General features: G+C 43.8%; 1 protein-coding gene across 1 annotated transcript in view; it reads right to left on the reverse strand.

Moving 5' to 3' along the window:
• PRKN (parkin RBR E3 ubiquitin protein ligase) overlaps window positions 1-16,503 on the reverse strand; it is a 797,047-nt gene that overhangs the window by 519,669 nt on the left and 260,875 nt on the right. The gene's annotated exons all lie outside the window — the stretch shown is intronic.

Below are 16,503 nucleotides of genomic sequence, written 5' to 3' on the forward strand. Positions count from 1 at the left end.
TATTCCCAACCACATTTAGATGGAGCTTGGAAGCTTGGGATCTGCGCTAAAGCAGATACAGCTGCAGATCCAGAAGAGATTGAATATTCAAACAAAATTATTTGTGCACTCTTAATCGTGATATAAAACACCAGACAAAGTTTCTGTTAAACACATCCTTGCCCATTTTCCTGAGTTTGAAATAAAAGGAAAAAAAAACAATTGGATCTGACAGAGATGAAGAACCTTACTTCAGGGGAATTAATTTCTTCCATCTGAAACTAAATTTTTTTAATTAGGCAAGTCACAATATACAGAGGGAATATTAACACCCAGAATGAATGCGTGGTTTAGATGAGGACAGAGCAAAGCTGCACATCCTCTTAGCCACACAGGTGGTAGGTGGTGTGTGAGCAGACAGCCAAACTGCAACCCAACAGAGGATCAACATACTTCCAGGAAGTAGTTTTTGATATTCTGAGAACACACCAAATCATCTATAGCATCCATACTATTAACAGACAAATAATACTACCTTGGGTTAGTACATTCTTTTTCATAGTTATCGACATTACTCTTGGCAACCCTTCTGGGCAGGCTAGATAGAAGAAAGTGTTTCTCAGTGCTCTTTACAGGAACCTGAGGCACTAGCTAAAAGGCAGTGTCTTAGTCTGAAGCAGGTAATTTCTGACAAGCTGGGTTGAGTTTCCTGACTACAAGAGAGGTGCATATAGAAAAACAGACATGCAGAACACACTGATTCTAATAAATACAGCCTGAATTAAAAACAAAGCAAAGCAAAGCAATAAAATCTAGAGCTTGGGAATGTACGGACAAATTCAAAACAACTCAAAACAATTGCAGAATGCTTCCATCATCACAGACAGCTATTGAGCACATACAGATCAGATCTAAGTGAAAACACCACTGATACTCTCTTTGCTCATCTTTCATGACAGTGCTCACACTTATCTTAACCAGAAAGGATACCCAAACTTAGTTTGCTCAAGTATCACCATGAGTACATGCAGCAACAAGAACAGTTAATGCTTGCATCAAGCCAGTGGTACATACACGACAGTGTAGGAACCACAGCTCAGGAAATTACAGTTTTAAGTATTGGTAAAAATATCAAGGCACGGTTCGAACAGAGGGTACTAATCAAAGCTTGAGGAAGCCCATCATGGCAAGGTCTGAATTCTTTAAACTTACTATCAGTGCCAGGCATTTCAACATAGGCTAAGATATGGTTTTATAGTTGCAGTTAGTATCTTTATCTTCCTCCCAAGACATTAAGTTCAAATGCCAGCATATGCAAACAACATAAGGCTTACATTCAAGTGTTCACTGGAGTAATTTTTTGTGTAGAAAAAGAAACCTCAGTTTCTCAATACCATTTCTTCTCTGACTGGCTTAGTAGGTGCAGCATGAAATGTTATTTCACTGAAATTTTTTTCATGGAGACCTTTTTTAAAATCTAACGTTATTAGGTATTTTATCAGGCCAAGTATAATCAACAACTTCTTGCTTGCAAAACTTCATTAATTCATTCTGTGTGACTGTGTCCAAAATTTGTGCCATTTTAGCAATGCCATCTTAACATCATTCGTACAATTGAGCAAGCCTATGATGGCTGCCATTGTACATGTAGTCAAAAAAAAAAAAGCTTATACCAGGACAGATTGTTCTCATTCATAACAGTTCAAATCTATAAGTTGTGCCCACTCTAAGAAGCATATTGCCTCACCGACAAACAAATTAATCTCCTCCTTCTCGGCCAAAGTATGCCCCAAAACTCCATGTGTATTGTCTTAACAAAAGTGGGGTACTTCAATTAAGATTGCTGGAACACTTCTCTGAAAGCCAGTTCCAAATATGACCTAATAATTTTATTTCTGCTTTTAAGAAAACCAATTAAACCAATAAATCTTACACAATAAATCCATGTTCAGAGCTCTTGCCAATGAACAAGTTGTCCAGATAAAGCCAAGAAAATTTACAAGGCTCAGTGTTAAATTTATATTTGTACAGTCCAAAACCAGAAAAGAAACAAGCCACTCCTAATATAATATACTTCCAAGTGCAAAAGCATTTGCCATCTATCAAAAAGTCCCTCCCAAAAATATGAACTAATATATTGAGGATATACCACTGAACACAACTGGCCTTTCTTCCATGTAAGGAGAAAACCTTAAAACATATGGCAATTACTAGAGGGAACCAAGAATATCTTGTTTCATTTAGCTGCTTACAGCAGAAAAATTTACATGAATACTAACTATTTATCTGTGGATTCATAACTAGTCAACACCCTTGAGAAGCAGGAGAACACTGCAAAACTCTACCAAGAAAATAACATCAATATAACTACCATCATGGTTCCATCATGTTATAGACTTCTTATACTAAAGAAGCCCTAAGAAAATGTTTAATGAGTTTGACCTTAATGCCTGTAGTTCACAACAGTATCAAAACATGTCTAATCAATACAACTTAAAATTAGCTAGGGTTTTTTGTTGTTGGTACAGAAGTCTGAGGTTTTATTTGTGTCATGTGTAAGTATCCTAAACTTCTTCCTTAATCAATTCAATTCAAATTTAGGAAAAAACCCACGACCTCAGACAAGAGAAAAAAAAATGTACAGACTTTACTACTACTTCTGCTACTACAGTTTCTTAAGTAAATTCAGTTACTTTTTCCTCCTGCAGCAGCTGATGCATCAGATATTCCAACACTTTAAAAATTAGGAAAAACTACTGATCCTTTAGAATTGTTTAATATTGATCATTAAAGAAAAAGTGAAAAAATGCAGTGTGAGCATGATCTCTCTTGTAGCCACAGCCATCTAAGGAATAACACTGGAAAGACAGAAGTTTGGCTGTACTTCAATAAAGAAAGTTATGCACTGGGACATCTGAATCTCTGTAGCAGCTGTCACATTAAAAGAACCCCACTGTCACAGGCCAAGTTTTGTTTGTACTGTAATTTATTCCAGCAACACATCCACAGAACATTATGAACTGATGGAGTAGAAGAAGAGATCCATATATGTAAATATATAAGAAGGGGAGACCAAGAAGAAGTTACCTACTTATAGTTTAAGATGCCAGCAAAGTAGATATGCCCCTAATGTTTAAAACACTGACAAACATCCTTTTATTTCCTTTCAATATAAGAGGCTAAGAAACTTTAGTGAAAGGGCCTTTCTTTGTGAGGGGAGGAGTTTCTGCATAGCCCATCTTTACACACTAAGACAGGACAGAGCTGCCAATAATCAATATACCAAAAGATGTAACATAAGTATATGCTAACTTCCCATTTCCCTGACCAATATAAAAACTCTTTTGCGGTGATATTGCCTAGATGTATGCCAGCAGAGGGAGAGTGATCCCTCTGGTTACACTTCTGCTCTTAAGAATAGCCTAACTAAAAGTGAATAGGGTTTAATCAAATCTGTTGGGATTCCTTGGGTTTGGGGCATTTTTGGTGTTTGGATTTTTTTGTGTGTGTTTAGTTCGTTTTGGGAGATTGTTTGTTTGGTGGTGGGTTGGGTTTTTTTGTGGGTTTTGCTGTTTCTGTTTGTTTAGATGTGTATACCATTTGGGACCAAAACAAACATATTGGAGGTGTTCAGGAGGAGACTTGATGGGGTGCTTGGTGCCACGGTTTAGTTGTTTAGGTAGGTTAGATTGGTTGATGGGTTGGACGCAATGATCTTGAAGGTCTCTTCCAACCTGGTTTATTCTATTCTACATAATAATATAATAAAAATGAATAAGGATATCATTTTAACAGAATGAAGCTTATAAAGTCCACCATCTGTTCTAAATGTGCACAAGATTCCATGACACTCAATAGTAGGTGCTCCAAATTTCTAAGGACTTCAGGAGAAGGAGGAGTTATGAAATACAGGATGTATTTATCAAAGGATCCTTGATTACAATTCAGAGAATGTGCAGTGTTACATAAGCAATTCAAATGCAGCTGTTATTTTGGAGAAAACAAGTGTTGCACCAAGCACAGTATTTCTGACTAGTCACAGGCTTTTGATGATTTATATTACGGGTGATCTCACCACTGTTTATAAATATCTGAAGGGAAGACAGAGCACTTTTTCAGAGGTTTCCAGTGACAGAACTAGAGACAGTGGGTACAAACTGAAACACAGGAGGTGCTGTCTAAACATCAGGAGAAACGTTTTCACTGTCAGGGTGACTAAAGGCTGCACTGAGCAGTTGTGGAATCTCCCTCTTTGAAGATATTTGAAAGGACATGGTCTTGGGCAACTGTATGTGCACAGAGGCTGTACTAGATGACTTCCAGAAGTCCCTTCCAGCTTGTCAGGGTGTAAGTCTGTGCTTCTGTGATATTACAGCAACTGTGAGGATACACTGAACACCATCTATGTTAGTAGGCACACATCTGTCTTCTGTGGCTAAAAGAGTTTGAGACACTTGATTTAGAGACTCGTACAAAAGGCTAATCTGAAAGTAAATTTGGTAAACTGCTTTACTTTTCATTTATGACTGTTGTCTCTCACACTGGAGAAACTCACTTTAGGCTAAACATTAAAAGGCAGTTTTGTTTCACATGACTTGGAATGATACATAACATGGAAGTAATTTTCCCTCTTTCCAATAATTGGTATCTTTTTCTTTTCCTAGCTTTTAAGACACTTTACAATATGTAATCTTACTGCAAACCTATACTGCAATAAATATTATAAATCATGCATAGATATCTCAGAGTTTCTAATAGAATAAGAAGTTAAAATATATGGTCTTATCCCATTAAAATGAAAGAATAATCTACATGTTGCCTTTACAAAGCTTATTTTGCTTCAAAGAATTGCTGTCACTGTCTTTTAGACTGGATCAAATAACTTTTCTCATAAATCAGCTACACAGTTGTTTAATTTATTATATATACACACACAACAATTGATGTCCAGTGTAATGAAATTTGTCTTAAGGGACATTGGGGGGGAAGAAAAAGAGGTAGACAAGAGCCTGAATAAAATCTTCTGAATCTTCCAAATTGCTCTCTTCAGATGGAGCTTATCACTTTGGAGGCCAGCCTCAATGGCAATGTCACTTCAAGGTAATCAATGTGAAGCAAGACTCAGAGCCAAAGAAAGTGGAGAAGAACGAATAAAACATTATAACATTTTTCAATCACCCAGTGTTGAGTTTTTTAACTCCTGTAAGTGCTACTATATCTTAAACAGGCCCCAGGAACATTTGCTGCAACAAATTCCCCAGGGTGTGGATGGGTTTGGCATAATCTGATCAGGTGACCTGCCTGGTGGATGTGGGGAAGGCTGTGGATGTAGTTTATCTGGACTTCAGCAAGGCCTTTGACACCGTCCCCCCCAGCAAACTCCTGGCCAAGCTGTCAGCCTGTGGTTTGAACACGTGTTCTCTGCTCTGGGTGAAGAACTGGCTGGAGGGCTGAGCCCAGAGAGTGGTGGTGAATGGTGTTACCTCCAGCTGGCAGCCAGTCACTAATGGTGTGCCCCAAGGATCAGTGCTGGGCCCCATGCTCTTTAATATCTTTATTGATGATCTGGATGAGGGGATTAAGTCCATTATCAGGAAGTTTGCAGATGACACCAAGCTGGGGGCAGGCGTTGATCTGTTAGAGGGTGGGAGGGCTCTGCAGAGGGACTTTGACAGGCTGGACAGATGGGCAGAATCCAATGGCATGAGATTTAACACATCCAAGTGCCAGGTTCTACACATTGGCCACAATAACCCCATGCAGTGCTACAGGCTGAGGTCAGAGTGGCTGGAGAGCAGCCAGGCAGAAAGGAACCTGGGGGTACTGGTTGACAGTAGGCTGAACATGAGCCAGCAGTGTACCCAGGTGGCCAAGAAGGCCAATGGTATCCTGGCCTGTATTAGGAATAGTGTGACCAGCAGGAACAGGGAAGTCTGGTGAGGGGTATGGAGCACAAGCCCTGTGAGGAGCGGCTGAGGAAGCTGGGTTTGTTTAGCCTGGAGAAGAGGGGACTCAGGGGAGACCTTATTGCTGTCTACAACTACCTGAAGGGTGGTCGTAGCCAGGTAGGGGTTGATCTCTTCTCCCAGACAACCAACAAGAGAACAAGAGGACACAGTCTCAGGCTGCACCAGCGGAGGTTTAGGCTTAATGTTAGGAAAAAAAAGTTCTTCACAGAAAGAGTGATTGCCCATTGGAATGATCTGCCCAGAAAGGTTGTGAGGTCAGCATCCCTGAAGGTGTTTAAGAAAAGACTGGATGAGAAGAATGCATGACAGATTCCCTATGAGGATGGCATCTGTGGAACTACAGCAAAAACATTAAAGATATTGGCCTCCTTGGTCAGGAGGTTTTCCTGTCTATGATGGAAAAATATCCCTAAGACTTTTTTTGCCATGGAAATTTCAAACCATTTAATGGACATGACAGACAGTTCATGCCCTATTACATGCTAAAATAGTTACACTACAAACAGCAGAAGACAGAGCTTACTATCATAATATAGCCCTTCACTAAGAGACTCAGCAGTTCATTTTCAGCAAGCCTGCCTTCACCATTGGATCAGGTCATGAGAAAAACAAGAGCACAAAACAGTATATTTACCTGCATAGCATATATGGAGAGCACAGAATTAAAATATGAAAATATGCCCTATTTGTCTCTAGCATTCTGGCACAGGTGGACTACATATCTTAAGATACAGATATGTTATTCTGTTGTTTGCTCACTCCCAGGAAACATTGCTTCACCAGAAAAAGAGATAAAGCTTATTATTAAGTATGCTACCAGTATAACTACTGCAGAAGGATTTCATGAATCCATAGATTCATGGGGGGGGGGGGGAGTGGGGAAAGGGTTCAGAGAGCTCTTTCTCTGCACTGATCTTCTCAACACAGCATTAACATCAGTGCCCAGTAGTGGTAATTTAGAAGTCAGAACTGAGACATTTTTCATTATTTATGTATAAAGGAGCCCATATATTAAATAGTCATCATTTCCTGTAAGTAGTACTTTTGTCAGCCAAATGCAGGGAAGTTAAGCTATTTTTATACTAAGGCGTTCATTAGCAGGAACCCAACAATAAATGTATGCTTCACATTTGGCATTTTTGACCCTAGAGCACATATTTGCAGTGCTAACTTTCCTATTCACAATACTTAAAGTATTTTAACACAGTGTTTGTCATGTGTTAGCCAAGATGTATCAAATCCATTTTTATCCTCACAGCAAATATGTAATATTGAAGAGGCAAGTAAGTACGTCATCAGTCTCAAAACGTCAAGCACATTTTTAATCTCTCCCCAGGTTGTGAATGAGATCACACTTTATCACATTGCACTGCACTGGATGGAGTTTATTCTGCAACTAAACTTCAAAGGCCAAATTGGTCATTTATTAACCTGCCTACAATATTATCCTAGCAGTGGTAACCACGAGTGGGGAGAAGCTGACTCAGGAGTGTAAGGACTAGATAATTGCAGAGGTGCTACTTGTCCCTTTCTTTCAGTCATCCCTGCTCTGATGCAGTGATGGGTGCCCCTTTCTCTGTCTTTGAGCCAGGATACAAGCAATGAATTTCAGGTAGAATACGTGATCTGAAATGAGCAGTGGTTAGAGGTTGTGCACGGTGGAATGGACTTTCACAATTACTTATTAAAACACGAGACCAAAAGTAAACTGCCTTTTTATTTTACATTACTGAAAGTCTCTACTAAGTGTATATTCATTAAAAAGAAGTACTCCAATTAAACAACTCTATTAAAAATGGAGTTATTAACTTAAAGAAAAATCACTGTGTTCAAGAGCTTTCTCTTCCTAGGAAATATGAAAGTATCAAATTCAAAATACTGCATAATCATCTATTAGGAAGATGACTTATGCTATCCATGACCTATTATTTGTCAGTCACTGGAAGGCACTTGAAAGATGCTAGCGCTTTTCCCTGGCAGGACTGTGCTGTACCACATGGCCTGGACTAGCTGACAAGTTACTTAAGTGACATGCTTCTTGCAGTGCCACAGAAACAAAGCTGGGCAAATATCCATTTCTTTGTTAGTTGTAAGATGATGACAACAAATGAAATTATTATCCCTAAAATGAAAAATTATGAAAGAACAGCTCTGTGGCAGAGACAGCTTAGTAAAGCCTGTGAACTACGGAGGGTCCTCTGGAGTGAGAAGGGTAGGGTAAACAGTAGGGTAAGCACCAGCTGCTGAATAAATTCCAGATGTGTTGTCAGTGTCAGAAATGAAGTTTCATCTCCACATCAGGGAGTTCAATCTCCGTGTCTGAAAAGATTCAAAATATCTGCTGTGGCTGAGAGAGCTGGGATTGCTTATCCTGGAGAAGGGAAAACTCTGGGGAGTACCTTAGAGCTGCCTTCCAATACCTGAAGTGCTCCTACAGGAAGGCTACAGAGGGGTCTTTCACAAGAGTGTTTAGAGACAGGACACGGGGGAATGGCTTTAAGCTGAGAGAGAGTAGGTTTAGACTGGATCTTAGGAAGAAGTTCTTCAGTAAGAGAGTGGTGAGACTCTGGAATAGGCTGCCCAGGGAGGCTGTGGATGCTTCCTTCCTAGAGGTGTTCAGGGCCAGGTTGGGTGAGGCCTAGAGCAGCTGAGTCTAGTTGAGAGGTGTCCCTGCCCACAGCAGGGAGGTTGGAGTAGATGACCTCTAAGGTACCTTCTTCTAGTTTAACCCCCCACCTCCTCCATCACCCCACTTCATCTTCCCAAAGCAGCTCCTGCTCCCTCTACATCATCCTCCACTCTGCCTAAACCGCTCCTGCTCTCCACCATCATTTTTACACCCATCCCAGAGCTGGGGGCAAGATCCCAAGATCCTCAATGAGCCACAATACCACACAGAGGAGCTCAGCCCCCATAAGGAGGCCAAGCCAGCACCTATGGATGATATTGGAGTAGTCATCAACCCTCTTCCTACCTAGCCAGGGGGCCACCAGGCCCCCCAGCCTTTGTTGTCACCACGAGGTACACACCACGAGGACTCACCAGTGAGGAGAGGAGGATCCTCAGCCCAGATGGGCTCAGCTTGGGGCTTCTGCCTTTCCTAGGGGAGATTAAAAAGGGGAGCAGGCATGGAGGACAAAGTGGCCACACCTGGGGTGGGAGGAGACTCCAACAGAGCCCAGGTGCTCTGGGATTTGAAAGGAAAAAGGGGGGAAAAGGGGGAAAATGGGGTAGGTGGGGTGGAAAAGAGGCAGATATGGTGGGAATGGGGAGGTGGTGGTGAAAGAAGGGGATTTAAAAATGACTTTATTTTCCATAAATCTTTCATAATGCACAACTGCAGTTCATGGTTCGCTTTCCCTCCATGCAAAAAGAACAAACCGATCAATACTTCATAAAACAAAGCACAATGGTGGCTGTTACAACAGAATCTTTCCATCATTATCATTTTGCTTGGTAGGGAAATCTGTGCTTTTCAGATCAAGATAACAAGTTTTAACAACAACAACAAAGTTCTGCAAGAATGAACTTTCTCCCTGGATACCAGCAGACAACACCAGGATGAAGAATGAACTGGAGCATATGCACTAAGAGGAGGGGCTCAGAGCCCTGGGGCTTTTTGGTCTGGAGAGGAGAAGACAGAGAGGGGATTTAATAAATGTTTATCAATATCTGAGGGCTGGGTGACAAGAGGGAGGGGACAGGCTCTGCTCAGTTGCACCCTGTAATAGGACAAAGGGCAGTGGATATAAACTACAGCACAGGAGGTTCTACCTCACTGTGAGGGTCACAGATCACTGGAACAGGCTGCCCAGAGAAGTTGTGGATTCTCCTTTTCTGGAGATTTTCAAGACCCATCTGGATGCATTCCTGTGCAACCTGTGCTAGATTCTATGGTCCTGCTCTGGCAGGGCATTGGACTTGATGACTTCAAAGATCCCTTCCAACCCCTGACATCCTATGATCCTTCCAACCTACGATCCTATAATAATTTGAGCTATAAGATACACTTGAAAACTATAGAAGAAGCTGTGTGAAATAGCTTTGCTGCTTGTGATAGAAGGCGTAGTCAAAACTCAACCAGTAACTACCAAGGGCACAGTGTGAAGTTACTAAATAGTAATGAGCCCAAGTCCCTGCAGTAGAAATGACCTCACCATAGCACCTGCGGCTGAGACTGAAAGTCTGTTTACTGCACTTAAATCCAGATTTTTTGGACAGTATTTGTATTATGTCAAACAGATACTGAGTCAAATGTTACTGTCTTCTATAGTAGGAGTATATCAGTCAGTTATATTGAAAAAGCATGCTTTATGTATGCAGAATCAGGTCTTCCATTTGAAAATAAGCATTTTACCTTCTAGTATAAATACTGAATATTTCCACTGCTATCACTCCAAAAACAGAACTGTAATTTTTTTTTGTGTGTTTTGGAAAGAGGGGTAACCTAATTAACTGAATCATGGCTACTGAAACAAATTGCTGCATTATATGTATCTTTTAAAGCTTAAAAGTAATAGAAGAAATAAACCAGTGTGAAACTAATGATTAAAATTGCTGAGCTGTTGAAGAAAGTTGTTGTCAGGCTTGTAGGTGGTCTATATAAGACTCCCACACTCCAATCCTCCCAGGCATGCTTTTGTGCTTGATTAGAGAAACTAGGGAGAGGTGATACTTTTGCAGTGACTGATGTTTTCATATAATTAAATCAATCTGGTGTATATCTCCTATAAAGCATTAGGTCATGAAACGTTCATAAAACGCCAGCCCACATGTCAAGAGGAAAATTGCACACTTAGTATTTAAATAGATGTCTTTAGTAAAAATTAAAGACAGTGGGCTCTTTAATTTCACAGAACTACAGCACCATACATTTACACTGAGCATCATGTATTAAGATAATACTATGCAAATAAGTGTGACACTTAAATAAGGTTTTAGAATAAGACTGTTTAAATGAATAATTAATATTTTAAAATGTCAGTCAAAACACCATGAAAAAAATAAAGCTCAATTTAATTTGGTTGGTCATTTGTGGCTTAGGCAGAAAAAGGATTAGCATGTAGAGTAAGTTAAAGCTGCCCAAAGCTTTGTGTGGGTTTGACACAGGTACTCATTTTCATCTCAGTAAAAGAGTTAGTGTAACAAATGCTGGCTTACATGGTGCTTTCCTGCTTATGGCACAAGAGAGGTTCTCAAGAAACTTGCTCTACTGCTACACAGCAGTCAGACACAGTTTATAGAGAACTGGGAAAAAAGGAATCTTTAAAAAAAAAAAGAAAGAAAGAAAGAAAAGGAAAAAAGAGGCTTTGCTGAAAAATCTGTAATATCATAGAAAGCGAGGTGCTGCAAGGGACCTCTGGAGATCATTGAATCCAACCCCCCTGCAAAACAGGACCATTTAGGGCAGGTCACACAGTATCACAGTATCACAGTATCACTTAGGTTGGAAAGGACCTCGAGGATCATCGAGTCCAACCTGACACCGCAGACCCCATGACTAGACCATGGCACCAAGTGCCACGTCCAATCTCCCCTTGAACGCCTCCAGGGTCGATGACTCAACCACCTCCCTGGGCAACCTGTTCCAATGACGAATGACTCGCTCGGTGAAGAACTTCCTCCTCACCTCGAGTCTGAACCTCCCCTGGCGCAGCTTGAGACTGTGTCCCCTTGTTCTGGTGCTGGGTGCCTGGGAGAAGAGGCCAACTCCCTCCTGGCTACAACCACCTTTCAGGTAGTTGTAGAGGGCAATAAGGTCACCCCTGAGCCTCCTCTTCTCCAGGCTAAACAATCCCAGCTCCCTCAGCCTCTCCTCATAGGGCTTGTGTTCAAGGCCTCTCACCAGCCTTGTTGCCCTTCTCTGGACACGCTCAAGTGTCTCAATGTCCTTCTTAAACTGAGGAGCCCAGAACTGGACACAGTACTCAAGGTGCGGCCTAACCAGAGCAGAGTACAGGGGCACTATGACCTCCCTGCTCCTGCTGGCCACACTATTCCTAATGCAGGCCAGAATGCTATTGGCCCTCCTGGCCACCTGAGCACACTGCTGGCTCATATTCAGGTGGCTGTCGATCAGCACACCCAGGTCCCTCTCTGTCTGGGAGCTCTCCAGCCACTCCGACCCCAGCCTATAGCTCTGCATGGGATTGCCATAGCCAAAGTGCAGCACTCGGCACTTGGACTTGTTGAAAGCCATCCCATTGGACTCTGCCCATCTTTCCAGTCGGTCGAGGTCCCTCTGCAGAGCCTTTCTACCCTCGAATTGACTAACATCTGCCCCTAACTTTGTGTCATCTGCAAACTTGCTGATGACTGACTCTACCCCTTCATCCAGATCATCAACGAATATGTTGAAGAGGACAGGGCCCAGCACTGATCCCTGGGGGACACCACTGGTGACTGGCCTCCAGCTGGATGTGGCACCATTCACGACCACTCTCTGGGCCCGGCCCTCCAGCCAGTTCCTAACCCAGCACAGAGTGTAATGGTCCAATCCACAGGCTGACAGGTTAGTCAGCAGTTTGCTGTGGGGGACGGTGTCAAAGGCCTTGCTGAAGTCTAGGTAGACCACATCCACAGGCCTCCCCACATCCACCAGTCGGGTCACCTGATCATAGAAAGAGATCAGGTTGGAGAGGCAGGATCTGCCCTTCCTGAATCCATGTTGGCTGGACCTGAGCCCTTGGCCATCCTTCAGGTGCGCAGTTATTGCTGCCAGGATAATCTGCTCCATCACTTTCCCTGGCACTGAGGTCAGGCTGACTGGCCTGTAGTTTCCAGGTTCCTCCATCCGACCCTTCTTGTGGATGGGGACCACGTTGGCCAGTTTCCAGTCATCTGGGACCTCACCAGTGAGCCAGGACTGGAGGAAAATGATGGAGAGTGGCCTAGCTAGCACATCCGCCAGCTCTCTCAGCACCCTAGGATGGATCCCATCTGGTCCCATGGACTTGTGGATATCCAAGTGGCTCAGCAGGTCCCGAACTAACTCCTCATGGATTTCCAGGGTATTACTCTGCTCCCCGACCCCAACGCCCAGCTCCGGAGACCACTCGTCCTGAACTCCTGCCTTGCTGTTAAACATTGAGGTAAAGAAGGTGTTCAGGACCTCAGCTTTATCCTCATCCTCAGTAACTGTGTTCCCCTCCAGGTCCACTAGGGAGTTCAGGTTCTTCCTGCCCTTCTTCTTATTGTTAATATATTTATAAAAATGCTTTTTATTATCTTTGACTGAGGTGGCCAGCTTCAGTTCCAGCTGGGCCTTAGCCTCCCTAATTTTATTCCTACATAATCTAACAGCTTCCTTGAACATACCTCGAGAAGCCTTCCCCTCCTTCCAAAGGTGATACAGCCTCCTCTTCCCCCTTAAATCCTCCAGGAGCTGCTTGCTCATCCAGGCTGGTCGCCTTCCCCGCCGGCTTGCCTTCCGGCACATGGGAACCGCCAATTCCTGTGCCTTCAAGAGCTCCTGTTTGAAGTAGGTCCAACCCTCCTGAACCCCTTGGTTCATGAGGGCTGGTACCCAGGGGACTTTGCAGACAAGTTTTTTAAATAGGCTGAAGTTCGCCCTTCGGAAGTCCAAGGTGGAGGTTCTGTTGGTGCTCCTCCCAATCTCCCTGCATATTGAAAACTTCACTATCTCGTGGTCACTGCACCCTAGGCAGCCTCCCACGATCACATCTCCCACCAGCCCTTCCCTATTGCAGAACAGCAGGTCAAGCAGAGCCTGTCCCCTGGTAGGCTCGCTTAACAGCTGTGTCAGGAAGCAGTCCTCCATTCGTTCCAGGAATCTTCTGGACTGCCTCCTCCCTGCTGAATTAAGTTCCCAGCAGATATCTGGGAGGTTGAAGTCACCAACAAGGACAAGATCAGATGATCTTGAGACAGCCTCCAGTTGCTTGTAGAACAACTCATCAGCCGCCTCATCCTGGTTGGGTGGTCTGTAACAGATTCCAATCAGGATGTCAGACTTGTTAGGTTGTCCTCTGATTTTGACCCACAGGCTCTCAACTACCTCATCTTCCACCACAAGTTGTGTGGCAGAGATTGACTCTCTAATATACAGAGCCACCCCTCCTCCTCTTCTCCCTCGCCTGTCCCTCCTAAAGAGCCTGTAACCCCCCATTGTAGCACTCCAATCGTGGGTGCTGTCCCACCAAGTTTCTGAGATAGCGACTACATCATAGTCGCCCTGATGGATTAGGACCTCCAACTCCTCTTGCTTGTTGCCCAGGCTGCGTGCATTGGTGTACATGCATCGCAGCTGGGTTCCTGACTTCTCAACTGACCCTACCTTGCGCCCTACTCTTACCTCTGCAGAGGGACCGATTGCCTCACCCACCCCCTTCAGACCTAGTTTAAAGCCCTCCTAATGAGCCCTGCCAACTCCAGTGCCAGGACTCTTTTACCCCTTCTAGATAGATGCACTCCATCAGGACCCAGCAGGTCAGGTGCAGTGAAAGTTGCCCCGTGGTCATAGAACCCAAAGTTCTGCCGCTGGCACCATCCCCTGAGCCAATTGTTGATGGTGTGGGTTCTCCCATTCCTCTCAGTGTACACCCCTGACACTGAAGGAATTGAGCAGAACACCACTTGAGCTCCTGCCCCATCAATCAATTGTCCAAGGGCCCTGAATTCCTTCTTAATTGTCCTAGTGCCCTTCCTGTCAATCTCATCACTCCCAGCCTGTATTACCATCAGAGGGTAATAGTCAGTGGGCTGGATTAATTCAGGGAATCTCTTCGCAATGTCCCTAACCCCTGCCCCTGGTAGGGAGCAGACCTCCCTGTGGGATGGGTCGGGACGACATATGGGTCCCTCAGTACCCCCCAGGAGAGAGTCCCCAACAACTATAACCCTTCTCCCTTTCTTTGTGGAGCTAGTCGTTATAGCCAGTGGGGACCGCTTGGGCTTAGGCTTCCCCCCAGAGCCGGCCGTTACAGCTGGTGGGGTCCGCTTGGCCTTAGGCTCCCCTCTGGATGGCTGCTCTTCAGCCTCAGCCCTCTCATCCTTACTGCCCTCAGCCTGCAGGGCCTCATACTTATTATGCAAGGGCAGAGGAGGAGGAGGAGAGGGTCGGGGTGGATTTCTCTTGCCACCCCTGGCAGGGACCCGTATCCATCCCTCTCTGCCTCCAGGAACCCTTCCCTCAGCAGGGGAGATCTGCAGAGCCTTCTCCCACAAGTCTAACTCCCTTTCGCTTTCCCTTATGGTCCTTAGCCTAGCTACCTCCTCCTTCAGCTCGGCCACTTCATCCTTCAGCTCTGCCACCATGCTGAGGAGAAAATTCACCTGCTCACACCGGACACAGCTGTCCTCTCCCTCCCCCTCTATTCCAAGTGCCAGGCTGAAGCACTCTCTGCAGCTGACAGCCTGGACTCCAGCATGTTGGTGAAACAGCTCTGTCTGGGCAGATGCTGCTTTTTTACCCTTCGTCCGAGTGACGACCATGATGCAATGATGCAATGTTTAAGGTTCGGGTTTTCTGTTTGGGATTTTTTTTTTTTTTTTTTTTTTTTTTTTTTTTTTTTTTTTTTGTCACCCGGCTGCTAGACAGCTACTGAGCCAAAATGGCGCCGCGCGCGCAGCCCGGGCGGCTTTTAAAACTGCCGCGGCTGACGTCAGGCTCCCGTGACCCGTGCAGGCTCTCGTGAGCACGATCCTGCCGGCTCCTCCCCCTACTAGCAGTCCTCCCGACCCGCGAAGCCCCGAGAGGAAAGCAAAAGCAAAAGAAAAACCCCGAGAAACTCACAGCTTAAGCGGAGCGGTTCCGGACAAGCGTTCCCGATCAGCTACTGAGCCAAAATGGCCACTGGTCACTACATATGGCAGTACAGATAAGCTTTTTTATAGTTTGTTTATGTCAACTTCATTTTAACTAACTGCTCTATAAAAGGAAAATAACTGTAGTACCAGTAGATGAGATGTCTATTACTAACAACTAGCATAGTCCAGTAGGATTTGAAAGAAAAGGGGCTTGGTTACATGATTGTTTCTCAGCGTGCACAAGTCAAGTGATTCACAATCTGTCATAACTTGGTCAGTGTAGACTGCTATACATTGAAGAAAGAAGACTAGATACAATTCACTTACTGGGAGTACTACATTTTTGCCTAAATTATTGCAGAGAGGTCTCTACACAGTATTGAAAAATAAATGATGCTTAGTATGCATTTCTAGCTTCTCCAATTGGAATTATTCTCTATCTCCCTGGAAAACAGACCAGAAAGGGAGGAGAAAAGAGATTGTAACAGCCAGGCACATGCCAAATCTGAACCTAACCACTAGACTGAGGCAAATGGTATGCATTTGGAAAACAAACTGACTGTTGAACAGAACATTCATGGCAGAAAGTGTGCACATATTGCAAATATTGCACTTTGGAAGTTCTGAGGACTTCCAGCACAAACTGCTGGAACAGGCGCCACACTCACTGTTCTTAATCATTGTGTTCCACGCAAATTCAAGGGGAAAAGAATAACCACCAGGACTTAAATGTTACTTTTGGAAGAAAACAAACCCCCTTAGATATGTTAATTCAAAACAAAATGCA

The sequence above is a fragment of the Melanerpes formicivorus genome, unplaced genomic scaffold, assembly GCF_026170545.1.
Source record: "Melanerpes formicivorus ecotype bairdi unplaced genomic scaffold, bMelFor1.0.p_v2 SCAF_2, whole genome shotgun sequence".
Taxonomy (NCBI): domain Eukaryota; kingdom Metazoa; phylum Chordata; class Aves; order Piciformes; family Picidae; genus Melanerpes; species Melanerpes formicivorus.